This window comes from Nyctereutes procyonoides, unplaced genomic scaffold (genome assembly GCF_905146905.1).
Source record: "Nyctereutes procyonoides isolate TBG_1078 unplaced genomic scaffold, NYPRO_anot_genome, whole genome shotgun sequence".
Lineage (NCBI taxonomy): Eukaryota > Metazoa > Chordata > Mammalia > Carnivora > Canidae > Nyctereutes > Nyctereutes procyonoides.
Genome location: NW_026575042.1, coordinates 15322296 through 15337272, shown reverse-complemented (window position 1 = coordinate 15337272; position 14977 = coordinate 15322296). Strand labels below are relative to the sequence as shown.

Here is a 14977-nt window from a genome sequence, read left to right as displayed (position 1 = left end):
CACAAGAAGGTTGAGAGGATATTTATTTTGTAAATTTTCCAACCTCTAAAATATTAGAAGAGGATAACAAAGTGGACAGTATTTATTTACCTTTGTTCTGGATTTTAAGATTGGGAACAAATATCAAAACACCAGGAAGTGACTGATTAACCAAAACACAAGTACATAACTATATATAATCAATTGACAAAGCAATATATGCAGCTTACAGTGGGCAGGGTGGAGGGGGCTGTTGTTATTGATTACCTTGATTTGTAAAGGAGGTAGGGCAAAACTTTGAAAAATAAATACTTATTTAAAAGCAGTTGTTTAAGCAAAAAAGAATATGCCAGGGCTAAGACATATAAATACATGTTAGATTTTGGTCTGTAAAAGGTTGGGGTTGAGAATGGAAAGGTAAATAACTTTTTCTTGTCGTCATTAGAAAAACCTAAACTATTTTGAAAAGTAGGGACTTCTGAAAATGGAAAAGATTGTGGAATTTGTTGAAAGCTTCAGAAGAAATATCTCTTAACAGATGCTGATAGGAAAAAGGGTAGCTATCATCTTTGACTCATGTTGGAATCTCATTTATAAAACTAAATATTGATGGGCTTAAGGAAGATTTTTTCTCTTTGCTCTATATCACTCAGTGTCTGAGAGTTTGTTGAAGCATAGATTTCTAGGCCCGAAAGATAATGGTTCACTAGGGCCCTGGGTGGAGACCAAGGATATCCCTTTCTATCAGACTCTGGTGTTGATGCTGCTGGTTTTTGAGAAGGAGCACTTCTCTCCTCAGTAATATGGAGACCACTGACTATTTCTAATACATAAAATTTCACTTAGTTTATGAAAGTAGTTGAGGTGGAATCCTGTGCATTAGAACCCACTGAGCCACTGTATGATTTTGCGGCAAATCAATCACTTTCCTTGAGTCTGTTACCTCTTATAAAAGTGTGGGTGGCCTCGGATTATTTCTAGGTGTCCCTGTATTACCAGCAGGGTGCTGGAGCTGCCTCTGACTGGTGCATTAGAATCAGTCATTGAATATTCAGGAATTCCACCTGTGATGTGTTATAGACTCTGGCTTAAAATCAGCCATGATGAGGTATTTATATCACAGGAGCCAGCAAACCCGACAAGTAAGGGCATTTTAAATTTTATCTTATGTTTTTGGAGAGCTGGCTTCTGGACACACCACTGTGTGTGTCTGTGTCCACTTTTTGATAGAATGTTGCCAGAAATGCGTAAATGGAAAATGTCACCGAAAAGCCTGTACTGGTATTTTTAACTCAGGAAAGAGATTTAGTGACACAGAGACATTATTTTTGATGAAACAAGTTCTGTTAATGTTCTTTATGGGCATCTGAGAAATCTAGAGAATGCTAAGAGTACAGAGGGTACTGGTTACTTGTTCATATTAGTTTTTTCTGGGTAATAAGTTTGGGCCCATGCTATTGTTATTATGAAAATGTTTGTGGGTTCTCCAGTTACTGAAGTGGTCTGGAGCTGGGGTTTATTGCTTAGACTATTTTTCCTAGAGACTTTTGGAAAACTGATGTGATCAAGCCACATAATGCAGTGGGAATAGCTGTGCACTAAGAGATCTGATTTTGGGTCCTGGCTCTGCCATCAACTGGGTGGGTGGCCTTCGACCAATGACTTGTTTTCACGCTAACTTTGGTTTCCCCCACGTAAAAAATAATGGGTTTAAACTTGATAATCCTTTAAGCTTCTTTTACTCTAAAATTCTAATATTTCATTGAGGCTCTCATTATTATTTAGTGGTAAAGGCTACTCTTGAATACTTTTTTATCTTCCCCCAATCTCCTTTTGTAGTGTTGGTAGGGCCACAGCCTGAGTTGGTTCAGCTGTGTTGGTAAGACCTGATGTATGGGGATGCTTGTGGTAAGGGACTGATGCAGGTCACTTGTAAAATCATGTTTCCTCTCTTGTGGAGTTGGTCTTTTGCATTGGTCATTAGTATTTTACATTAGTAGTCTTCTAAAGATTCAAGTTATTTTATATTCCAATTATTTATCCAATACCTTAAAATACCTTTACCTATAAACAGAGAGTATTTGTAAGTTTAAATGAACTTCCCATCAAGATTGATTTTTCATGTTTATTTCTATGAGATTGTAAGTATTTTAGAACTAGTATTTCCTTAAATTATAGGAAATGCAGTATTTGCTAATATCCATAGTAATAAAATAGAAAGAACAGAGTTATACCAAAAATAAGCATAGATATATCAAATTATCTGGTATTAGAGTACAGTAATCCACATTAACACTAATGAACAGCAAGACAATGATATTAAAGGAAAAAAATTACATTACTTCTCAATGTATAATCTGAGAGCAAATTCTTATTAAGGGATTCCATTCACATTCATTATCAAAGCTTCTATGTTAAGATCACAAGTAAAATTAAAAAAAAAGAAGACAAAACTGAAAAAAATGATTTCACTCTATGGGAAACTTCTCTAGTTATGTTTCGATGAGTACATCGTATTGTGTGTCTTATAGGAGATGCTATAGTTAAAGACTTTGTAATATCTATCTTAAGAAATCTCAAGGACCTTTATTGTCTTCTCAATCAAGAAATATTTACAGAGCACCTATGCTGCATGCCAGATACTGTGCTGAAGATTCAGTGATGAGTAAATTTAGACAAAGGCCTTGCTTTAGCAGAGTTTATATTTTACTAGGGAAAATAGACATCACTGAAGTAATCATATATTTTGATCTAAAATTGCAACTAGGAGTGCCTGGGTGGCTTACTGGGTTAAGTATCTTTTTCCTGATTTCAGCTCAGGTCATGATCTCAGGGTTGTGAGATAGAGCCCAGCATTGGTCTCCATGATCAGCAGAGAGTCTGCTTCCCTCCCTCTCCCTTGGCCCCTCCCACTCTAAAAAAACAAAACAAAACAAAAGCAAAGACAAAGACAATACAACTGTAAATTAAAAAAAAAAAAAAAAAGAGGAACATGGAACCAAAAGTGTTTTTCACATGGGATCTGTCCTAGTTAGGGAAATGAGCAAAGGAATCTCTGAGAAAGCGACAATTGAGGTAAGCATCAGAAGGAAAAATAGGTTTTACAAAATGAGGAAGGAAGATAAGAGCATTCCAGAGAGAAGGAGCCTCATGTGTGTAGAACCAATGGCTGGATGGAATGTGGCAAGAACAAAGGGCTGAAAGAAAGCCAGTGTGGTTATAGCAGAGAGGGGGAGAGAGATAGAGTATGGGACAAAATGAATTGGAAATATGGGATAAGGCGATTTCTTTGTGGATCATGTTAGGAAATGTGTTTTATATTAAGACATTATATAATATAATGTAATTATATAATTAATTATACAATTATATTCATGGGATGGGTTATTTGTTGGAAATCATAGGTGGAATAGTTGGATTATATACCCTTTATGCTTATCTCAAGAAGAGGAGATGGAACTGGGGAAAGATAGACTTAGCTTGAGGAGAGAGAGAGAGAGTATTGCAACATTTCAACCAAATAAAATTTTGGTAGTATAATCATTTTTTACATATTAAGCTATATTTCCTCTCTCAAAAAAATTGGTAACTTCTATGATACAATTGTAAACATGCCCTTGAAACACATTGAAATTGCTCTTTAAAAAATAAAACCACATATTTAACATAATATAATTTTAAATTGAAAAAAAAATCATAATGTATTTATATTTTCCACATCTACAATATATTTTATCTAACCAACCTCAAGACTTTTAACTAATTTTAACTAACATGTTGCTCTGAGAAAGCTCTGGCCTCTACTTCCACATGGTTATCTAATCTGGCCTTAATGACCACATGATGCATGTACAGAGTGAATTGTTCTTCTGTTTCAAAGTGAGCACGCTACTGCTAAGGCCACTTCTTGAAACAGAATGAAGGGAAAGGAGAGAAACTCTTGGGTAGGTGCACACACATTTCTAATCATCACCAGAAGACCAGAAAGTCTGCTGTCCTGCCCTTCATTCTTCTCTGTACATTTTCTGTTCTCTTTGCTAAAATCTGACACCCTAGCATTGCTCCCTTTAAAATGAAGCTGTAAATGTCACTTTAGCATTTAACAAGGGAGGAGAAATGCCCCAAATGAAAAGCCAGCAGAACAGAGTAGGAGTGTTTGAGCTCAAGAGCTGAGTGTCCGCCCAAGCTAATCTCCCCGACTTTTACCAACCCTCTTGGATGTCTTGTTACAGTGTGTGCAGAACACTGAGTAGTTAGAGCAGACTCAAGTGTCATCCAGGCTCTGAGTGCAGAGTCCATTATACATGGTGTCAGACAGTTTTGACAAATGCACCGACACAATCAAACCTTTTATCAATTTAAAAGTAACCTTGTCACAGTAATCTGTCAAACTGTTCAGATACAACTAAAGGAAAACAAGTCATCATGCACTCCAGAGTAACGGAGTAAATAAGAAAAATGTGACTGGAATTTTTTTTTTTTTTTTTTTTTAGTTATTTCCTACTATGTCAATGAAGATTTAAAAGTTCACTGTAATAAGACTGAAGGAAATTTATTAGTAGCTTTCTCCTGAAAGTCAGACTCAAATTACATGGCTGCTTTTGATGTATCATAAATCTGTATGGTGACAGGTGTGAGAAGGAAGTGAATTTGAGGATCTTTGAACCCTCCTTTGTGTAATTTAAATGAGAGAGTGCCTTTATGATCCAAACTAGATGTCTGAATTCATTGGATCAGCATAGATCTGACACTCGATTACATACATTAATTCATATTTATGTACAGTTGTATTTGCCAACTATGTATTATAAACCAGACATAGTATTTGGTTTGTAATTAATTGATAATTATCCCTAATAATGAATTGTTATATTTGTATATATTAGCAACACTTATTGTGTATTACATACTACATATTCTAAATTTTTATATTTTACCTCCTTTAATATTCAAACTAGCCTTATAGGGGCACCTGGATAGCTCAGTTGGTTAAATGTATGACTCTTGGTTTTGGCTCAGGTCACGATCTCATGGGCTGTGAGATCGAGCCCTGAGCTGGGCTCTGCACTCAGTGTGGAGTCAGTTTGAGATTCTCGCCTTCTCCTGCCCCTCTCTGTGCTTGTGCTCACACACGCATGCTCTCTCTCTCTCAAATAAATAAATATTTTAAAAAATTAGTCTTATGAAGAAGGAACAATAATTACTGAGTAATAGTTGACTAAACTGAGGCTCAGAAAGGTTAAGGTCCTCATTGTCCAAGTTTACACAGCCACCAGAATTCAAACCCAACTCTGAATGCAAATTTCTTATTCATAACCACAAAAATATTCATTTAATGAAATTAAGGTGGCATAAGTTACATGAGTTCTTACATCCATGGCTGCCTGTGAGAATCCCTTGAGGAGATTTAAGAAATACTAATGCCTGGATCTCACCTCCAGGGATTCTGGTTTAATGCACGTGGAGTCAGCTTAGATACTAAGATTTTTATTTTTTATTTATTTATTTTTTTAGAAGATTTTATTTATTCATTCATGAAAGACACAGAGAGAGGCAGAGACACAGCAGAGGGAGAAGCAAGCTCCTTGCAGGGAGCCCAATGTGGGACTAGATCCCAGGACCCGGGGATCACATCCTGAGCCAAAGGCAGACACTCAACCACTGAGTCACCCAGGCATCCGATACTAAGATTTTTAAAAGGTCTGCTCAGGTAATTCTAATATGTAGCGAAGTTTGGAAACCCCTGGAGTAAATCATGCTCATACTAATTTAAAAATATATATTAATCTTCTGTTTTAACTTCCTTACTCTGACTTGCATAGCACTCTAGAAACTTCTTAGAAGCTACCAATTTGTTTTCAATTAATGAGAAGTCTTAAAAATAAATTTTATTAAGTGAATTTTGTGATGGGATGTCTGGTGGGCTCAGTGACTTACATGTCTGCCTTTGGCTCAGGTCATGATCCCAGGGTACTGGGATATATCAAGCCCCATGTCAGGCTCCCTTCTCAGTTGGGATTCTGCTTCTCCCTCTCCTTCTGTCCCTTCCCATGGCTGGTGTTCTCTCTCTCGTTCTCTCTCTCTCTCTCTCTCTCTCTCTCTCTCTCTCTCAAATAAGTAAATAAAATCTTTAGTAAAAAAGATAATTTTGAGGTGAATTAGATTTTCTAATTAAATGGGATTTTTAGATTTATGCATTGAAAATCAAGCCCTAAAATAGGGCTCTAAAAGCACTTTTAAAAAATGTCCTTAGAAAGATCATGCTTTCCTTCTTCACACAATTTTTATTGAGTCAAGCATTTCTTTAATATTATATTTTTAATAACATTTGCATTTAATTAATGACTGAGCAAGAACTCTTCATATTTTGACTCATGGTATTAAGCATATATATATTTACATTTTTCTTGCTGACTATAGTCTAGTGAATATATCTAGTGAATCCTTAAAAAACAATCTTCCAGCATTTGAGGGGCATCCTGGAAATTTTTGTTCTACTGATTCATTGACCATTCTTTTGTTATTATTTTTATTACTTTGGACAAAGAAGATTCATGTCCATGATTTTTCCAAAATATATTTATTTAAATTTCTGATATCTAGGATTTTTTTCTACTCATCTTAGAAACAGAGAAGAGAAAAATAAAACCATTGACAGCACCAGTTAACATAGGTTACTGTGTTGGTGGTCACACAAAAATGCTGGGGATGGGAAAGGGTATGATTAACTCTCTGGATGTACCACCTTATGGCCTGGAGCTCTGGGAGAAGCAGAATTCCAGGCAAATGTCTTGCTGTGTTCGTGAAATTCTGAGGAACTTGAGGTTCAAGGGCAGGACTCTTTGCAAGCTCAGATAGCATCTTGACTTTCAGTTTGCCCAGTGATATTCTAATTGGCAAACATGACTAACTTTTTAGTCCTTATCTTATTTGATCTCTGTGTTACTTAACCCTGTTTACCTCTCTTTTATTCTTGAAATGTTCTTCTTTCTTGGGCTATCATACTCTTCTTCCTTGGGTCTCTCCTGACCTTTTGGAGATTCTTCTTCCCAACTTCTCTTTATCTGTCTTGCTGCTGAATATTTTGCTGTTTTCCAGAGTTTGTACCTCCTCTCTTCCTGCTTCACAAAGTCTACTTAAATAACCTCAGCTATTCTGATGATTATTAAATCTACATCTCCAGTCCATGGAGTCTTCTCTTAGTCCTAGGTCCTATCTCATTATTATTTTTTTTTCCTATCTCATTATTACTGAAAGACTCCAAATTTGTGTCCCATGACCTATCAAATTCATTGTCCAGAAAGGATTATTCTTAGATTTTTCCTTCTTCAGTGTTCTCTTTCTCCATGAAAGGCCCCACGATCCACTCAGCCATCCAGATTAAATAAATAAAAAATAAATAAAATAAAAAAACATCTTGAAGTGACTCCTTTCCCCAACTGAAAAATAGTTGCCAAAGTACATAGATTTTAATTGCTTGGTATTTATGATATCCAACACCTCTTCTGCTTCACTATTGCCATTGTTTATTTACTCACTTATTCAAAATATTCATTGAATGTCATCTATGTGCCAAACACTAAAGATACCTTAAAGATTAGTTAAGTCCTGGCATAGAGCTTACATTCTAATGGAGAGTGATAAGACATCAATAAATGAATAATTAAAGGAAACATCAGAATATGCCATGAAAAGAAGGTCGAAATGCCATGAAAAGGAGGTAGTAAGTAATGACTAGCAGGTTATTATAGAATGGGTGACCTCTTTTTTTTTTTTTTAAGATTTTTGTTTATTTATTCATGAGAGACACAGAGAGTGGGGGGACAGAGAGAGAAGCAGGCTCCACGCAGGGAGCCTGATGGGGTACTCGATCCCAGAACTCCAGGATCACACCCTGGACTGAAGGCAGACGCTCAACCTCTGAGCCCCTCAGGCATCCCGGGTGACCTCTTTGAGATGAGCTCTCAATTTCAAGAAGGAGCCTGACATAGGATATACAGAAAGAAGGACATTATGGGCAGATGTAAGTTTATACAAAATTCCAAAGGTAGCAATGAACTAGGTGAATTCAAGGGACATAAAAGTCAGAATAGCAAAAGAACAATGAGTAAGGGAAGTAGGGGTAGTAAGAGGTGAAGCAAAAACAGTGCACCAGGGCCAAGTCAGTAAGGTTTTGTAAGCCAGAGTATGGAGATTGGATTTTATCCTAATTTATTAATTTTATTTAGAAAAGTTATTCTGGCTACTCTATAAAGAATGGGGTTTAGAGACATATGAGGGAAGAGGCAAGCCATTGAACAAAGAGGTCATTGTGGAATTCCAAGCAGAAGACAGTGATTGATGGCTTGGCATAGGATCATAGTGGTGGAGGAAGTTAGATGTAATAGATTTGGGATGTATTTTGGAGATGGTTTTGGTAGAAGTTACTGATGATAGAAGTTACTGATACAGCAGGATGGTTAGGGAAAGAAAAATTACGAATGATTTCTAATAATTCCTCAGTTTTTGGCTTTAGCATCTATAAAATGTTAGGGCCTTTTCATAAAATAGGGAGGGTTGTGGAAGGAATGATTTTGGGTGGATAGAAATCAAGAGTTCTCCTCAGTATTGTTATTTTTGAGATCCTATTAGACATCAAAAATGGGATGCAAGTTGGCAGTTTGATAACTGACTAACTTCTAAAGCGGGGGTTAGAATAAAAATAGCCTAGGAGTCATTAAGCATTATCAATGGCATTAAAACATATATTGATGTTAATAATATAGTGGCTAATATGTGCTGAATGTTATTCTAAGTAGTTTACATGTAAATACTTCATATCACATGTATGTATGTAATAGTTCCTCCTCTTAAACATGATTCATACATAGGGTGTGTATCAAGGAACAAGCAATGAGATCAAGGAAAACCACAAAAGCAGGATAGGATGATATTATAGGAATTGGGGGAAGAAAGTATCTCAAGATGGTAGAATGATCAAGGATCTTGAATACATGCCATTGAAAAGTTAAAAAAAAATACCAGTAGAGAAGTGACATTTGTGTTGGCAACATTGAGGTCATTGGCAAGCTTGAGCAGGGTGGCCTTTTGTGGGGGAGTAAAAGATGAAAGTTATTTGCTGGGCCTTTCTTCAGGGTCATTACCTGACAATCCTCCTAAGTGAAAATGCCTGTCTCAAAAAAATAAATAAATAACAATAAAAATAAAAAATAAAATAAAATAAATAAATAAATAAATAAATAAATAAATAAGAAAATGCCTGTCTCTCCTTTGCACTCAAACTATAACTAAATAGTCATCTTTCTTCACACGATTTTTTACTGGTTTATTCTGTCTGACTCTAACTTTCTTTCTCTCTCCTCCCTCCCATTTTTCTTAACTACAAGCTTTTGAGGACAGTGTATTTATCTCGTTCGTTTTTATACCCTCAGTGCCTACACAGTTCCAGGTATGTAAGTGGAAATAGTAAATACTTAATAACAGAAGAACCCCTGAATTCATCAGTCATGGAAAAATTACTATATTGGACTTCTGTCAAGAAATTTGTTCCAGGGAGACTGTAAGTTCATAATAGGAGACGTAGGAAGCAGGGTTTCCCTAAACCCTACATTCCAGATTGTTCCATCAAAATGAAAGAAGGAAAGTTTCAAATTACAAGTTCTTCTCTTGTCTGGATCCCAGGGAGAGTTTTGGAGGGAAGCTTCAGGATAGCTTGAGTCACATGCATTTCAGGAACCAAATTAGGATCAATACTTTGCTTACTCACTCAGTAGTGCTGCTGAGATATGAAGTAACCATTTATCCTTACCTCCAATGTCAGGTTTCAGCTGTCAGTGTGTCACTAACTGCTAATTCCATACCTAATGCAAAGTAATCTGGGTTTACTAAATGGTGTTTGCTGATTTTTTTAAATTTTTTTTTAATTTATTTATGATAGTCACAGAGAGAGAGAGAGAGAGAGAGAGAGAGAGAGAGAGAGAGAGAGAGGCAGAGACACAGGCAGAGGGAGAAGCAGGCTCCATGCACCGGGAGCCTGACGTGGGATTCGATCCCGGGTCTCCAGGATCGCGCCCTGGGCCAAAGGCAGGCGCTAAACCACTGCGCCACCCAGGGATCCCTGATTTTTTTTTTTTTTTCTGGAATCTCTCTGCAGATTTCTTTTGGCAACCAATGCCTTTTGGGAGCACAACATTTGAGACTCTTAATGAAAAACATAGAAAGCATATCTGTGTATTTGTCACATTTTAAAAATGACAGCTTGTCATCTGAAAATTGGCAAGAGTGGGATCTGTATATGTAATTTAATCTTATGGTTGCAAATAAGTCATCGTTAAAATTTATTCTTAGAAAATTTTAAGAAACATTTTTGCTCTCCATTTCTGTTATCATATTCATTATATCTCTAACACTGTGGTGTCTCTTGATGAACGAGTATCTCACACAATAAACATGTCCCTAAAATTTTTCTAAGTAGCTTTGTTAAGTTTTTCAGTCAACAGGTTTGGGAAGTAACACTAAATACATTAATTTTAAGTGTAGGATTTGATGGATTTTGACAAATATATATGCCTATGTAGTAACCATGATGATCAAAATGTAAAATATTTTCATCAACCCAAAAGCTTTTTAAAAATACAATCATATGCTATGAAATTCACAATCTGAAATTACTCTACTTAAGAAGGCTAGGAGACAGCATCATACCATGAGAATAACAGAGAATTTTGAGTCAATTGTGGATTCTAGTTTATCTCTTACTGGTTGTGAAATCTTGGTCAAGTCATTTAGCCCATCTGAGCCTATTAGTGACTAATGTATACTGAATCCTTAATAGGTACTAGTTATCATTATTCACTTATAAAATAGGAAAAAATCCTTATTGCCATTCACATTTACATGTATAAGGACTAAAATTGTATTAGGACTAAATTAAGAGGAGTTCACCTGTAATTTTATGAAATCTGTATTCAAACAAAGCACATACTTTAGTTTTTATATTACTCCTGTCTTATTTATCTCTATGACAGTGAATATTTGGATTATAATACTTTGTATTATTGCTATTCATTGTTTAGCGGTATATTTATCCTATAAAATCAGAGTATCAAGAAAAATATGCACCATTTAGGCTCAGTCTAACAGAGGAAAATTAAAATATAGTGCAAAACAAATTTTAAAACACTCATAGTTGTAGTGCATAAATATGGCATAATGATATGCTTTAAAAATAAAACGAAAGTTTGTAAATCAAATTGATGGCAAGCATTTTAGCTCTTGAATATAATGAAGTGGTTTAAAACATATTTGACAGTCTCAATCAATGTGTATATATTAATGGTATTCTGATATCACTTAGAGTTTATTGCTGAATCAACAAGTTGGATTTGATTTAGCTTGAATCTGTTCTTATCAACTAAATTTTCTTACAAAGTATATATTTAAAAAGTATTTCCTCAGTGCTTCTTTTTTTTATGAATTTATTTTTTATTGGTGTTCAATTTGCCAACATATAGAGTAACACCCAGTGCTCATCCCATCAAGAGCCCCCGTCAGTGACCGTCACACAGTCACCCCCACCCCCCTCCCACCTCCCTTTCCACCACCCCCAGTTCGTTTCCCAGGGTTAGAAGTCTCTCATGTTCTGTCTCCCACTCTGACACTTCCCACTCATTTTTTCTCCTTTCCCCTTTATTCCCTTTCACTATTTTTTATATTCCCCAAATGAATGAGACCATATAATGTTTGTCCTGGGAATAAACCTAACCAAAGAGGTAAAGGATCTATAGCCTAAAAACTCAGTGCTTCTATTAAACAATTTTTAGGTATGCTTTTTTGTTTACTAGCTACCTCTATTTATTTAAATAACTACATTAGATTTTGAATCAGGAGACAGATTCTTAAATAATATCAATTACTGAAACAGTCTTTCATAAATATCCTTTCATGTCAAACTTGATATAGGTTGACTTCTTTCTCAGAAAATACAGAAAGCCTGTTATTCTGGTTCTCTGTATAAGTAGCCTTGTTCTCCTTACATCATTATGAAGACCACTCAGGGTTTAACTCTCAAGTCTGTCGTTTATTAGATATGTGTCTTTGAACAAGTTACACTGCTCCTCTGTTCCTCAGTTTGTCTTTCTATAAAATGGATATAATGGTACCTCCCTTTTAGGGTTGCTAAAAAAATTGAGTGAGCTAATACACAAAGCATTAAAATAAGGCTTAGTATGGAATAAGCATTCAGTGAGTACTATCCCCAACATAAAATGGAATTAATTTGCTCCCAATGTGGACATTCTGGGTGAAGCTGGTGGTCATTTTGTTCAAATGATTTCCAGCTCTGTACTAAAATTTTGTATATCAAACATATCCCAAGGGTTTTTTTTTTATTTTATTTTTTGGATTTTTGTTGCTGTTGTTTGTTTTTATTTTTTTCCCAGTTCTGGTGTTCTTGTGATCTCTTACTTTTAGACTTTATCTTTGTAAACACAATTGTCTTCATTATCCAGGACCCAGATCTTGGCTATTGGCAATTGCTGCCCTCTACACAAGTTTTCAAAGGCATTGAACCTGACATTGATTCGTTACCTGCAAAACTGAGCCTTGCTGATTCTTGTACAGGAATCTTGGGAAAGCAACCAAGTTTAAGATAAAGAGCTGACCTGTTTCATTGATTCATGCTTTGCATTACAGGGCAAGCCAGAAGTGTAATTTATAGATGATCTGCATGTCTCAACATAGAACCATGCCATAGTCACACAGTGAACTCTGTGATCGCTACAATTACCTGCATGCTTTATTGGATAAAGTGTCCTTATGATACTTTCATGACCACAGACCAGGCAAAGGCCGTAAGCAGTTCAAGTAAGAACTAGAAATGAGGTTATCAGAGAACTGTAAAAGGCTTCCCCAATTTCAAAATTTAAAAGAGGAGTCATCTTGTGCTAATAATGAATGACACCTCTGAGACAGGGAAAGGAGGCATATTTCCTGGGAATGCTTTCATGTCAGGATCATTTTGTCTGAGTGGAAAGTGATTTGTGGTGGGCCTCTGCATAAACAGTCAATTCTGGGTTTTCTGTCTCTGTCTGTGACTCTGTTTTCTATAACTCTAAAGCAAAAGAGTAGTATTTATTAGGTTACAACTTCCTGCTAGTTCTGTGGAAGATGAATGCATTCACATTCATGGCATATTTGAATTCTAATGAAAAAAAAAAACAACCATTACAGTGAGAGCTGACATTTTAGTGAATATTCTATACCAGATATTGTTACAAGCATTTGTCAGGTAGAGTGACCAGCTGTTTGTGGCTTGTCCAGGGCTTTCCCAGTTTTTTTTAATTTTTATTTTTATTAATGATAGTCACAGAGAGAGAGGGAGACAGAGGCGCAGAGACACAGGCAGAGGGAGAAGCAGGCTCCATGCACCGGGAGCCCGATGTGGGATTTGATCCCGGGTCTCCAGGATCGCGCCCTGGGCCAAAGGCAGGCGCCAAACCGCTGCACCACCTAGGGATCCCGCTTTCCCAGTTTTAACACAAAAGTCCTACAGCCTGGGAATCTTTCAGTTCCAGGCAAACCAAAATGCTCTGTACAAGTATTTCACTTAATTATCAGCCTCTTCCATTCCCAGTGAGCTACAGTTATTCTCTTCTGCAGAAAAGGGAACTAAAGCACAGAGACATTAGGTCATTTGAAGCTCTGTGTAACTATTGACATAGCCTATGAGTGGCTGAATGGGAACTCAGACCCAGACAGTAGAGCCTTCTCTCTCCCTCTTTATTTGGTTCTCTATTGGAATAAATGCATATGTTGTAGAACCAGACTCCCCCCACCGCTTTTCTTTAAATCAAAACTTGGCCTAGAACTTGGGTACATCCAAGTACATCCCTATGGATGTAGAGAGAGAGAGGATTTACCTCCACGCCATTCCTTGGTGATACCAAACCATATTGCAAACTCCAGGCTCAGAAATGCCTGTCAGTGAGCATAAAGGAATGACTTTCTGAGCTGCTATAGAAAAATTAATTAATGACTTCGAAAGTTCTGCCAAAACAACATACACATAATGTTCAGCTAGCGTAGCACTTTGCTTAATAGCCACTTGAATAGTGTTGAGTGTCTAGTTTGGAGAGAAACACCCTGGCAAAATGTGTTTTATTTGTGTTAATGACCTTTCTTCCTGTTTAAGGAAAGCATGAAAAACTTTTCAGAGAAATTATAAAATATTTGAAGGAATGAAATTGTGTTTCAAATGGAAATCACTGTTTCCTGGATATCAGTGTGATATAAATGCCCTTTGATAGAGTTTTATCCCTCTCATCACCCACTGTCTGTGTAAATGCCAAATGTTCCAAGTAGAATCGTATAATAATTCCCAGACTTTCAGATTTAGAAAAAAACAGTTACATAACAAAAAAAAGAGGATGATCTATAAGGTATTACCAACTTTTAATTTATTAAACAATAAATGATACTCAACAAAATGCCTATTTCCTATTATTTACTAGCTCATAGATTCTAATAGCATAAATTTACTCCTACTAGCACATTTTTTCCCCAAAAAAGTTCATTTTAATATTAAAAGTGCCATCATCTTAGTGTAAGGCAGAAAGTTCAACTTTGGAGCATCTTAGATTAAGTATCTGCCTTCAGCTCAGGTCATGATCCTGGAGTCCTGTGAGCACTGGGCTCCCTGCTCTCCCTTCCCTCTGCCACTGCTCCTGTTTATGCTCTCTCTCTCTCTCTCTCTCTCACACACACACACACACACACAAATAAATAAGTAAAATCTTTTTTTTTAAAGTTAAACTTTATCCCAATGTAGCTCAAAAATGGGTGTTTTATCACACACAAAAAGTATTTTACTGTACTCTTGCATCACACGCTCTTGTTTTTTGGTACCAGTGTGTCAGTTTGAGGTGCCATGGTCAATGCAACACCACACAGGACTCAGGTTTCTGGCTTGCTCTGTTTCATTTTTACTGTAGTCATTGTA

The 14977-nt window shown here is 36.3% G+C and overlaps 1 protein-coding gene across 8 annotated transcripts in view; it reads left to right on the top strand.

Annotated features, from left to right (window-relative positions):
* The window catches only part of RBMS3 (RNA binding motif single stranded interacting protein 3), a 684622-nt gene that overhangs the window by 145472 nt on the left and 524173 nt on the right, over positions 1-14977 (top strand). The gene's annotated exons all lie outside the window — the stretch shown is intronic.